This window comes from Plecotus auritus (assembly GCF_963455305.1).
Source record: "Plecotus auritus genome assembly, chromosome: 7".
NCBI classification, from domain to species: Eukaryota; Metazoa; Chordata; class Mammalia; order Chiroptera; family Vespertilionidae; genus Plecotus; species Plecotus auritus.
Window position 1 is genome coordinate 111,296,314 of NC_137774.1, and position 14,089 is coordinate 111,310,402.

Sequence of the window (14,089 nt, forward strand, 5' to 3'; positions counted from 1 at the left end):
TATATAGGATATACACTGAGTGGCCAGATTATTATGCATTCAGAGATCATAATAATCTGGCCACTCAGTGTATATTAAAGTTGTTAAAAGAGTAGATCCTAGGAGTTCTCATCACATGAAAAAATATACATATTTTTTCTTTTTTTTTCTCTTTCTTTTTATTGTATCTCATTAAGATGATGGATGCCAACTAAACTTATTGCAGTAATTATTACACAATATATGTAAATCTAAACATTACACTGTATACCTTAAATTTATACAGTGATGTCCATTAGTTGTATTTCAATAAAACTGAGGGGGGGGGGAGGATAAGAACTAGAACTGTTATGACAAATAGAGACTGAGTTATACTATTAAATTTTATGTAACAGTATTTATATATTTTCTATTTCATTTTTTTAAAAGATACTAATAGTATAAAAATGACTTGAGAGCAAGGCAGTCCTGAAAAATAAGTATATTTTACACAAGTAAAATAATTTAGTAAATTATTTCAATATTATCATGGCCTTAAAATTAAAATGAATGTTAAAATATTAATTGTAAAAGCATTCTATTGAAGTTATAGAAAAGGATAATTAAACAAATAATGAACTTTTTAGAAATAATAAAGCTGGAAGTAGAATATATTCACCAATCTCAGTGTTACACTTTGCATTAAGCAAGTGGTCCTATTTTACTACTTTTAGTCTTACACATTTACTTTGCTCTTGACCTTTGCACTTGGTGTTTATGTATGACAAATCCCCAAAAGCCTTTAGTGCACTGTGAAGAGACAGAATTTGAAAAAGGTTATACTGTTCACAGTGGCAAAAAATAAAATAACACATCAAGGTGTGGTTCCCCCCAAACTCCCACATGCCGCACCCATCAATCTATCAGAATCCCAAAAGGAAGTTGAGAGCCAGAGGGCTATTTTTAGCTTACACTGAGAATCTAGACAGTGAGTTTATAGAGTCACATAATTGCTGGGGACAAAGGTTTGTCTCTCCCTTTATCTATGACCTAGAGAACTGACATTCTGCTCACAGAAAGAGAGCCAGAAAAGCAGATATGATGCTGCTCAGGGGCTGCCAAATTATGACTACTTTTCATTTTAAAGTAAGATGAAGTAAAATTAAGGGCAATATAAATGAAAACAAAATATTGAGATGTGAAGAAGGAGGTGGCTAGAACCAGGATTTTGATGGATTAATTTCATTCAGAGAACCAAAATTTAATAGCTCTAGGTGATGAATACCTGAAGTAGAGAGGAAATTTTACAAGATGGGCTAATATTTTGCATAGCAAGTTATGCCTGGAAGCTTCCAGAATAAGATTTTTATCCTCATGAAACATTTACAAAGAATATATATAATTATGTATGAACTAGAGGCCCGGTGCACAAAATTCATGCATGGGAGGGGGGGTGTCCCTCAGCCCAGCCTGCACCCTCTCCAATCTGGGACCCCTTGAGGGATGTCCATCCGCCCGGTGGGATCGGGCCTAAACGGGCGGTTGGACATTGCTCTCACAACCCAGGACTGCTGGCTCCCAACCGGCTCGCCTGCTTCTGCCTGATTGCCCCTAACCGCTTCTGCCTGCCAGCCTGATCACACCCTAACCACTCCCCCGCCAGCCTGATTGACGCCTAACTGCTCCCCAGCCAGCCTGATTGCCCCTAACTGCCCTCCCCTGCCGACCTGGTCACTCCTAACTGCCTTCCCCTGCCAGTCCGGTCATCCCTAACAATCCTCCCCTGGAGGCCTGGTTGCCCCCAACTGCCCTCCCCTGCTGGCCCGGTCACCCCTAACTGCCCTCCCTGCTGGCCTGATCGCCCATAACTGCCCTCCCCTGCAGGCCTGGTCCCCCCCAACTGCCCTCCCCTGCAGGCCTGGGTCCCCCCAACTGTCATCCCCTGCAGGCCTGGTCCCCCCAACTGTCCTCCCCTGCAGGCCTTGCCCCCCCTCAACTACACTCTCCTGCAGGCCTGGTCCCCCCAAATACCCTCCCCTGCAGGCTTGGGTCCCCCCCAACTGTCCTCCCCTGAAGGCCTGGTCCCACCAACTGCCCTCCCCTGCAGGCCTTGTCCTCCCCCCCCCCAACTGTCCTCCCCTGCAGGCTTGGTCCCCCCCAACTGCTGGCCTGGTCCTCCCCAACTGCCCTCCCCTGCAGGCCTGGTCCCCTCCAACTGTCCTTCCCTGCAGGCCTGATCCCCCAACTGCCCTCCCCTGCATGCCTGGGTCCCCCCCCCAACTGTCCTCCACTGCAGGCCTGGTCCCCCCCCAACTGCCCTCCACTGCAGGCCTGGTCTCCCCCAACTCCCTCCTCTGCTGGCCCGGTCACCCCTAACTGCCCTCCCTGCTGGCCTGATCGCCCACAACTGCCCTCCCCTGCAGGCCTGGTCCCCCCCAACTGCCCTCCCCTGCAGGCCTGGTCCCCTCCAACTGCCCTCCCCTGCAGGCCTGGGTCCCCCCCCCCCCAACTGCCTTCCCTTGCTGGCCTGGTCCCCCCCAACTACCCTCATCTGCCGGCCTGGTCCCACAATTGCCCTTCTCTGCTGGCCTGGTCACCCCTAACTGCCCACAACTGCCCTCCCCTGCAGGCCATTTTGTGGTGGCCATATTGTGTCCCCCTGGGCGCAGCCATCTTTGACCACATGGGGGCGGCCATCTTGTGTCTTGGAGTGACAGTCAATTTGCATATTACTCTTTTATTAGATAGGATATTTCTTCAAGGAAAGTTATTAAGATACCAAGACCAAAAGGAGATGAGAGAAAACTGACTGAACCAATTCTGCATTTAGCAGGCCACAGGGCTTCCTGGTGGGCAAGATGCCTTGTGAATCTCTCCTCATCCCTGTCATTGGATTCATCACTGTTTCTTCCCATGTGGTCTGAAGACAAAACAATCAGTATCACCACATCTGGCATCTGACAGAATCCTTAAGAGATACCTGTATAGCTCCACAGGCTAACTTTTAAATGTAGCAGGAGAAATCTATACAGGATGCCTTATTTCCAGTGTATTACATCTGAAAATAGTAAGCATGAATGGCATTCCAATTTATCACAAAATATTTATTTGATTTGAGATAGAAAGGTGTCTTGGGTTCATTTTCTTTCCACCCAGCACCGTGGTCGGCAAACTGTAGCTAGCGAGCCACATACAGCTCTTTGGCCCCTTGAGTGTGGCTTTTCCACAAAATACCACAGCCTGGGCGAGTCTATTTTGAAGAAGTGGTGTTAGAAGAAGTTTAAGTTTTAAAAATTGGGCTCTCAAAAGAAATTTCAATCGTTTACTGCTGATATTTGGCTCTGTTGACTAATGAGTTTGCCGACCACTGGCCCAGCAGATGCTCTTACAATATTCAAGTTAGGACAAAAAAAAATATGCAGTCCTTTTCTTATTGTCACTTTAATAACTATCACTAAGAAAATAGAACTTCAATAGGCAGGTAAATTAAAACTAGTCAGTGTCCTGTTATCAGCACAGATGATCTGTTTTGTAGACACAGATTACTGCAGTCTCATTCTGCTTTTGTGTGGAGCCAGCCTGAGAAGCTTGGGAGGCTGGGCTGGAACTATTCAGACTGTAGTCTGTGAGTCTGCATTCATAATTTGACTTTCAAATGTCACTGAAGTATGTCTCCAAGTGAAAGTGCTTTCTTTTGGCACCTGTCTCAGCTATAATCCCTGAATCTCATTTTGGGAAACAGGATTCTTTTGACACTATAGGATCCCTCTACCATTTACTGTACCACATTTACATTATACACTTTTTGTTCTATTGTCTTATAACTTTTATTTTTTGTATTTTTGTTGACTCCATGTATTGACTCCCCAATAAGATCTTAAACTCTTTAAAGAACTATCTTACTTTGAATCCCCATAAGCATTCATTCATTTCACAAATAGAGTGATCTCTATTCAAAGCATCAGTTGGTGACTATAGGAGCAGTAGCATATAATTAAATTTTAAGGCAGAATATGGCATAGTGTCCTAAGAACAACAAAAATATGAAATGGTAGCAGAGACAAGGTAGAAGCTAGATCTGACTGGTGGATGGCAGAAGAATCTATAAAGGAAAGAAGTTGAGCCCCTTGAAGCAAGAGTAGGGGTTTTAAAAATTGAAAATAACATCTATTATTTTGTTTCCTACTGTGAAAGCACTACATGTTTAGTGTTAGGAAAAACTTGAAAATACCCAAAAGGCTAAAAAGGGGGTTGGGTGGAGGCAACCATTATGTAACCAGATAGAGATAACTGTTCATTCCATATTGAATATGTACAAAGTAGTTTGCTCTGCATGCTCATTTAAAAAACTAAACATACTGATTGTATCCTGTTTGTCTTACTTATTAATATATTATTCATGTTTTCATAATAATTATTCATCCCACTAAATTATTTTTAAGACCTTTCATAGCAATGATATATCAATATTTATTTCAGATATTTTAGCTTTTAAGGCTGGGTAGGATTTTAATGTAGTATGACATGACAGTGACCGGAGGGAGAAGGAAAAGAGGATCATTATAAGTAGAGGGCACACCCTGAGCAAAGGTGTGTGGACAGGAAAGTGCGTCAGGTTCAGGAAGCAGGGAGTACTTTGGTTTTTGAAGATGATCAGTGGCTCCTAAGCCTGTGAAGACTGAGACTCTGAATGTTGTCAGAGGCAAGGTTGAGCCGCTGAAGGTTTCTCAAGAGAGGTATTCTAAACAGAGTTGAGATTTGGGATTGTCAAAGCAAAAGTAGATGGGGGATTGAAGGAGAGAGAGAGGCCATAATTCTAGGAGACTGGTTTTCTTAAGTGAAGCATTCTCCACACCCTTGTTTTTCCCAATTCATTTGTTTCACAGACACCCCAGCTTTACATAAAACACAGAATATATTTTTTTAAACATTCTTTTTCTTCTAACTTGGATATTTCCTCCCTTCTTCATCCGGCTAAATCCGGCTCATTCTTCAAAATCTATCCGAAGCATCAGGCCTTGTAGTTTTTTCTGATTATATTAACACTAAAGGCCCGGTGCACGAAATTCGTGCATGGGGGGTGGGGGGAAGCGATGTGTGTGTGTCCTCATCCCAGCCTGCACCCTCTCCGATCTGGGACCCCTTGAGGGATGTCTGACTGCCCGTTTAGGCCCAATCCCAAGGACATCCTTCTCACAATCGGGCCTGCTGGCTCCCAACCGCCCCCCACCCCCGCCCACCTGACTGCCTGACTGCCCCTAACCGCTCCCCTGCCAGCCTGATCAACACTTAACTGCTCCCCTGCAGGCCTGGTTGCCCCCAACTGTTCTCCGCTGCAGGCCTGGTCACCCCTAACTGTCCTCCCCTGCAGGCCTGATCACCCCCAACTGCCCTCCTCTGCAGGCCTGGTCGCCCCCAACTGCCCTCCGCTGCAGGCCTGGTCACCCCTAACTGTCCTCCCCTGCAGGCCTGATCACCCCCAACTGCCCTCCCCTGCAGGCCTGGTCCCCCATAACTGCCCTCCCCTGCAGGCCTGGGTTCCCCCCAACTGCCCTCCCCTGCAAGCCCGGTTGCCCACAACTGCCCTCCCCTGCAGGCCTGGGTCGCCCCCAACTGCCCTCCCCTGCTGGCCTGATCGCCCACAACTGCCCTCCCCTGCTGGCCTGATCGCCCACAACTGCCCTCCCCTGCCAGCCATCTTGTGACAGCCCTCTTGTGTCCACATGGGGGCAGCCATCTTTGACCACATGGGGGTGGCCACCTTGTGTGTTGCAGTGATGGTCAATTTGCATATTATCTCTTTATTATATAGGATTGCACAGTCTGCATGCATCTCGCTGAATGGCCATCACAGATAAACTTAATCTGACTCTGTCTTAAATGCAGAACCTCTTATGCAAGTTTGGCACCTTAATGCCCAGGTACATGTCGTACAGTGGTTCTCAATACATGCTTGCTGAATAAATAACTGAGAGTTCCTAAGTTCCCAAGACCCCAACTTTCAAATGTTACCTGAATTGGGAAGCTAAATTTACACCAGAGACGTTCTGGATAGGGAAACTGAAATCTACAATTTTGGAAATAATGAGATTCCATAAAAAGGGGGAATCACTCAGGGAAATAAGTCAATTATTTTTGGAAGCTTATTCTCACAATAGGAAATCTATCAACGTTAACAGCACTGGAGCGCAGAGGCAGGCTCATTAGGGAACTGCTTGAAATGCTCAATATCAGGAAAAAAAGATCAGAACTTGTTGCCAGTGATCAAATAAAACCACTAGCAATGCACACTCCAGCACAAAAACCTTACGAGAAGATAAATGGTTTAAAAAAATTACAGTCCAGACACGACAGATCAAGGGAAATAGAATTTAGAATAGTGAAAATTTTACAGCCTTCCCGTATTGCTGATCACAGCATTAACTTGCATTTTAAAGTGTTTTTATAGAAATAGTCACTATGAAAATCTATGTAGCACTGAACTGCTGGCAGATTTTAAAACAGTACAGTGTCTCTCAGAAGATAATAAAGACGTGATTCAATCTAATTTTGTATATATTTTCTATTTCGATTCACTGAAAAACAATTAGTCCCCGGCTTGCCAGTCTTGTGGAGATAGTAAGAGATTGCCCCCAGTTTCACCACAATGTAACCAGTGTGAAATCCACATAGCTTAGCAGTTTTCAAAAAAGCACCATGATAGTTCTGGTTAAAACAGCCTGTGAGAAACACATGGCTGGGACTCAGTTTAGTCTAGTTTACTGACTTAGCAAGTCAGTTTCTCCCTCTTCTCCCTCTTTCCATCAGCATCTGAACACAGAAACCTGGTCCTTGACCACACCCGCTGTCACCCCTTTTTTCTCCTCTGGCACTACTATTTCAACCCCTTTCTGTGCCCACCAGAATTTGATTCCACCTGTCACTTTATGGCTATTTTACCTGTCCCTGGGGCTATTTTTCATGGCCTCTCAGTGGCACTTGACACTACTGACTGCTGCCTTTGAAACTCTTGCTTTAGCTTTAAGACAGCAGATCACCTACGACTATACCCTCTTGATCTCTTCTGCCCATGAAATCCGTAAACACTGAGGTTCCCAGAGGTTTGGTGCCAGGTGCTTTTCTTCTCATTCTATGAGGCTCCCTCGGGGTGACCTCATTCCTCTTTTGGCTCTGCCATCCATAGACTCATGACCTCTCTCCTCAAAGGTCCCTCCTTTGTTCCAGAGCTTACCTCAGTGCCTCAGGGCATCTCCACATTACTGCTCTCCAGCAATCTAAAATGTATCATGACCCTGACAGGTACTTCGTCTCTGTTCCCTCACGGGGTGGACCATCACCCACTCAGCTCCTCAAGTCATACTTGTGGGGTCGTGTGTGATGGTCCACTGTTTCTACCCTTGCATTGTATTAATGACAAATCTTACCAACTTAAGTTCTTTAAACTCATCAACTACTGTCTCCTCCCACTACAAGTCCCAGTTCTCTTAGTGCAGTCCACCATTACCTCTCACATCCTGGCTTGTGCCTGGATCGGCTTCCTCCCGCCTGTTCCCCACACTGCAGGGAGTAATATTCTATAACACAAATTGGATCATTGCACAGACTTATGCAATGAATCCAAACTGCCTGCAAGAAAAAGTCTAAGTCCCTTAAAATAGATTATAAGGATTTTCATGATTTGGTTCTAGTTTATTTTTCCATTCTTACTTATTTTTTTAAAATATCCTATTTCTCACTCATTACAAACCCATGTAACCACATTATCTATTAGAACCCTGTTTCTCATCTGGTCCACAATAACATCATGTGAAATTTTGTCAAAACACCTTGTTGAAATCAAGACATAACCACAGTGTCCCTTATCTCTCCAGCATAGAGGGACTCAAAAAATAAACAGAAAACAGTGTTCTTAGTGGGTTCGTGTGGCTCCTGCTCACTATCACTTTCCCATCTATGGACACACGTTCTATTTAAGAACCCATTTTAGAATTTTGTAAGAGGTACCATGATGCTCACTGGTACAAAGGTTTCAGAATCTATGTTTTATTTTTGTGAACAATCAAGACAGCATTTGCAGAAGCTAGTGTTTTAGCTCCTCTTGTATTCTCCATGAGTCTTTAGATCAACAGTTTAGTGAGCTTACTAGCAGGTTCACTGTACCCTGGGCTACCATTCACCTTAGCCAGAAAACTCATTCCAAGTAGTTCCACTCTCCTCAGCACCCATGAACTACAAGGTCCTCTCAGCAATGTCTCTTCTCCTTTTCTTCCATTCTTTCCTTTTTACTGCCTTGTCACTTGTTAAAATGATCACCTTTTCCAAGTACTGGCTCTATTCTTCCTAGTGTGAACATTACTCTCCACCAAAAAAATATCCATCTCCTTTTTTATTTTAATTAATCTTCATATGTTTCAATAGCGTCAGCTCATTTTAATATTTAACCTGTTGGTGCTAAGTTTACAGAGATGCTCACCAAAGGGCATCCTAGGCCAGTGGTCGGCACACTGTGGCTCGCGAGCCGCGGTTTGCAGCTCTGTTGACTAATGAGTTTGCCAACCACTGGGATAGGGGCTTAATCACAAGGAACAACAACAGCCTGTAATTATTGGAATCGAGAGTCTAGGTCAGTGGTTGGCAAACTCATTAGTCAACAGAGCAGCAAACCTCGGCTCGCGAGCCACATGTGGCTCGCGAGCTGCAGTTTGCTGACCACTGTCCTAGGCAGTACAGTATCAGTTACTTAAGATAGATTAATATCTGCTTCTTTTCTTCCCGAGCACATGGAAGACTGCACTTCGTAGCCTCCTTAGTTAGCTCGGCTGTATGACAAGGAATGTGATGTGTGTGTCCCTTTTGACCTACAGGAGTAAAAATATTGCCATGGCAACTGTAGAGCAGGAATTGAGGTCAAAGAGTCAAAAGATGAAAACACCTTGGATCTCTGTGTCACTGCATGGAGTTGCTCTGCAGCCTTACAGGACCTTCACCAGATTTTCCTTTAGCAGGGGATACTGTTTCATGTAGTAAGACACTGAGATATAGCATTTATTTGTTGTTGCAGCATAGCTTAACATTTCCTAGCTAATATAGGGTCTTTCACCATTATTTCAAAATTTCAGTTTTAAAGGGCTCCTATTCTAATTGAGTCATTCCCCTTGTCCCCCCTTTTAGGATTTAAGATGCTATAGTAGGTTGAATTATTTAGCCATCTCCTATCCCCAAAGATGTCTATCTCCTTCCTAATCCTTGCAATCTATGTTACATGGCAAGAGAGATTTGGGATTTTGAGATGGGGAGGTTGTCCTGGATTATCTGGGCAGGCCCAAGGTAATCATAGCATCATTATAAGTAGGAGGCAGCAGGCTCAGTCAGAAAAAGGAAATGTGTCAATGAAAGTAGAAGTTGCAGTAAAGCAGTCTGAAGATGGAGAAAGGGACTCTGAGCCAAGGAACTTGATTTCTGCCTCGTGAGACCCATTTTGGTCTTCTGACCTCCCAGAACTGTAAGAAAATAAATTTGTGTTGTGTTAAACCACGAAGTTTGTGGTAATTTTTCACTGAAGCAAAAGGAAAATAGTACAGATATCAAATAGTACTTTACCTTTCTCTGAACATTTTGAAAATGACTTTTCTAAAGTGTAAAGTTCACATATCTAAAAACTATGTCATAAACGATATTCCTCTATTCCTTTCTTTATCTAAGTGCTAGTTGTTAAGGGCTATTGGAAAAGAGTTTCTTCCTGCTGTATTCTTTTTTTTTTTTTAAAGCCTCACCAGATGATATGTTTTTATTGACTTTTAGAGAGAGGAATGAAGGAAGGGGGGGGAGAGAGAGAGAAACATCGATCGGTTGCCTCCCCTATGCACCCCAACTGGGGACCAAATCCAGAACCTCGGTATGTGCCATGACTGTCAATCAAACCCACAACCTTCTGGTAATGGGATGACACCACAACCAACTGAGACACGTGGCCAGGGCCTTCTCACTGTATTCTTAAACCCACCCATTTTACCATTTTCATCTTATGGGCATGGGTTTTGTTTCTTTACTTGCTCTAAAAAGATTTCTTGCCTACTTCCATTTCTGAATTATTTAATCTGCCCCAATAAACTGGACCACAGAAATCAATTCATCAAGCCGTTAGCTTCTCCACAGTAAAGATCGCCTAGCATTTAATATTTTCCAGCAGGAAGATTCACATGGCACAATCTCTGAAGATGTTTCCCATTCCTTCAGTTTTCATACTCCAGTAAAGGCTCATAAATGTTACAGATATCCCTGACACCTGTTGAGAAGTATAATGACAAAACATCTGTTATACCCGTTTTCTGGTTCCAAGTGGGAGACATCTCAGCACTAAATTCTTACGCAGGTGAGCCCACCCTTCCAGCAGTATGTGATTTTTGTACTTTCCCCAAACTAAAGAATCAGTATTAACTGTATTTTTGCTAGTTTCTGCAAACTGGAGACACTTAAATGAATATATGGCAGTGATTACAGAAAACATCTGTTAAGGTCAGCGAGAAAGATCTCTAAGAATAGGATTCTTCACGGTTCCCCTGCCACAAGGTTCTTTCTGCTGCTTCCAGGCCAACTGTCCACATTGTGGAGCCAATACTTTAAGCTTTGAGATGAGAAAACAGAGGCCCTGATAGTTGAAGCAACTTTCCTAAGGTGAGACACAGAATATTTCCAATGGTTGAACACGAGGATCCTGGAATCTGGGTTTGAATTCAGACTCAGCCTCTTGCTCCTACCTTTATGTATATCTGTGGTGTTCACTGTCTTGCCTGCGAAACTGGGAAACAGTATTACCTTTCTCACAGTGAGGACTGAGTGAGTAGAATTTAAACCAGGTCCCGGCACACGGGAAGCAGTATGAACCTGTTCACGGCCGTTGTGTGATGCAGTGAGTGAATGACAGCTAGTATTACAGGGAGTCTGGTGCTCCTGTCCACTGCCCCCACTCTGGATCCTCAAAGCTAGATACGATATATTTGACTTGGTAGCATGCTAAAAATGCGACTGTAAGTCAATTGAAAAACTTCTACAATGTTTTCCTTGTTTTTGTAAAACAATACACATTTTTGATAAGGAGTTCAAGTAATAATAAAAAAAACTACAAAGAAAAAAATATCACCTCAAATCCTTTCACTTGGAATAGCTCACTGTGTATATAGAGGGATGGGCAAAAGTAGGTTTACAAGTGTGAGTATGCAAAACAGATTATTCTTGTATTATTTAATTATTATTGTATGATTTATTTGTATTACAACTGAAAACATACTTTTGCCCACCCCTATACAACCAGAATGTGTAGCTGAATCAATGGATAGGTAATTTGGTTCATCATATTATAATGTTCCTTTTCAATGAAAAGGCAAATGGATGTCTGAATTGATTTTTTTTTTAAATACAAATTCTGGGTGAACAGTTCACTCAGGAAATAGTACCAACAAAGTATAATGGATTTTTATTTACTTCATTATGTCATAAAAAGGCTTCATGTTCAACTTCATTTTTACTCTCTAACTAGTTAACCAGTTCTCCTAATTCTATAGAATATATCACTTGAGTTTGGTTTATACATAGTTAAACCAAATATGGTACCTAATTCCTGTATTTTTGTTACTCCCTCTTTTTAATAATCTATTATTTGTTAAGATGTTTTTAAAAGTCAATATAATTGGTCTTAAAGTTCAATACTACAACATGAAATCTCCATTTTTAATGATTTAATTTACAACGCAAATTTTATTAAAGTGGTGATAAGGCAGGTAAGTAAAGTTACAGGTTTCATACTTTCTTCCTTGGATATTTCTAAAAGTCCATTCTAAGGTTTTGCTTTCCTAAATGTAATAACTAAATAGAAAATGTAGTCATGAGTACAATATAGGCATACATATAAAAATAATTTCATGTTAAAATTATCCTATAAGTGTTTGGAATTCAATATGCATCTAAATTATTACTTGCTTAATATTTTATACACACAAAAGTCAGAGATGTATTGACCTTCCTCAGATAGCAATCATAATTTAATCCTTTTTCTAGAGGGCTGCCGAGTCCTAAACCTGATATTTACATTTATTAATGATTTATACCCTGCCTAATTCTAATGACTTTATGGTACTGGCAGCACCTCTAGCCTATGGTGCCTTTGTGAACATTAAAAAGGGTGCCCTCTTGTGGGTGGGCAAGTCGACTGCAGCATTGTTCCCACGCTCTCCCTCCTAGTGTAGGGCACAAACTCACTATTACTAGATTGATAATGCTGTGTGGTAGGTTAAAATACAGATTTGGGATTTAAAACAAGCTAGACCCTCTTAAATGGAAGGAGCTGATGATGTAAAAGATTTGTCGGGCAATAACTGAGTCTACATTTTGTGCAGCTAAGGCAGAATGAGAAATGTGGGTTACATAGCCCTGTTTCTTCATGTGATGTACAGAGTCACCTGTACATGCAAAATTTTCTTGGAACTACACTCATTTGGAAGTGGCATCTACCTTGTGGAATTAAAGTTCTTGATTAGCTTCAACTACTGTTGCCCCAAAGGGGTCAGCAATGGTGCACTCACAGACAGGTCTTGCCTGGACCCTCCCTAAGAGCAGGAGGCACCGTGTAAACCATAACTCTGTGAAGGTACATTTTGAAGGAGCTAAACATAGTGTAGTCATTTGCTTTCTGATTTTGCCAATTAATTATGGGACGGGAATTGGAAAACTTTTTTAAATGGCCATAAACATGTTCACTAGACTGTCTCTAAAACATCAGAAACGTGAAACAGGTTTTGAGCTGATGTCAGATTACGCTTGATCACAGCCATCATGACTGATCTTCCAGAAGAGAGCAGTTTTCAAAGTAATGGCGACAATCTGCTTCTAAAAGTATCTTTGCTGGAGGAATGTCTTCGGGGTCAAACTCTCCAGTAATTTCGGCTCCAGCCAATGCCCTAACTTAGCAATGGAGGAAATATGTCCAACAAATTACACACCCTGGACACATTTTCTGACTTTGCCTATTTTACTCATCTTTTACTGTGAGAAAGTGTATGGCTGCATCTTTTGCAAATTTAGTAACCTTTGAATTTTCTTTTCTTTTTTTTTAATATATTTTTTATTGGTTTTTTACAGAGAGGAAGGGAGAGGGATAGAGAGCTAGAAATATCGATGAGAGAGAAACATTGATCAGCCGCCTCCTGCACACTCCCCACTGGGGATGTGCCCGCAACCAAGGTACATGCCCTTGACCGGAATCGAACCTGGGACCCTTGAGTCCGCAGGCCGACGCTCCATCCACTGAGCCAAACCGGTTAGGGCTTGAATTTTCTTATTAAGCAAATTCCTTGATATAGTCTTCGGAGTGATAATTCAGTATATTGCATATAAAACAGAAAACCTAATTTTTAATTTGAATATATAGTCTTGCCATCAATTCAACTTAATTTAACTTATGATTCTAGTTCTTATGTCACACAGTGGTTTGTGGAAAAAATATTATCCCTAATAAAACATAGAGAAAACAAATATAAAAATGTTCTTTCTCTTAAAAAACAAAAAAACAAAAACTGTAGCCTCTATCAAAAAAGTTTAACAGCAGGAAAGCATCATTCAGTGAATTACAGCAATTTTCTGTTCAGCAGGGCCATTTTAGACTATTTTTCTACTTTCAAAGGGAAAAAGAACTAGTGGAAGATGTAAGTTCTTCCAAGTACTTGTCTATAATTTTATTTTATAGAGCCCATCACTTATTTTCAATATAATAACATTTTCATAACATGACATTTTGATCACCTTGAAATCATTGAGTTATAATTAAATCATAATGTATTCTGTTAGGATGACTCAGAGTTAATTCTGTGAGGATGACTCAGAGTTAAGTATGCAAAATCTGCAATGAGCTCTTCTTCAAGGTCCAACATTTAACTGTCAAAAATAAGTTACAGATTGTTCCAATAACAATAATACAGCAAAGACACATCGAACTTCATTTTCAGTAACTTCTCAGTAAACTTATAAGCCAGGAGAATACTAATGACAGGGATAATGACAGCAACAGCCACCACAACTACTACTACAGAGATATATTGGCTTCTGGGACCTGAAAAGGAATATTTTACTGTTCTAGTTC

General features: G+C 41.9%; 1 protein-coding gene across 1 annotated transcript in view; it reads right to left on the reverse strand.

Moving 5' to 3' along the window:
• The window catches only part of FER (FER tyrosine kinase), a 310,506-nt gene that overhangs the window by 28,243 nt on the left and 268,174 nt on the right, over nt 1-14,089 (reverse strand). The window lies entirely within an intron of this gene.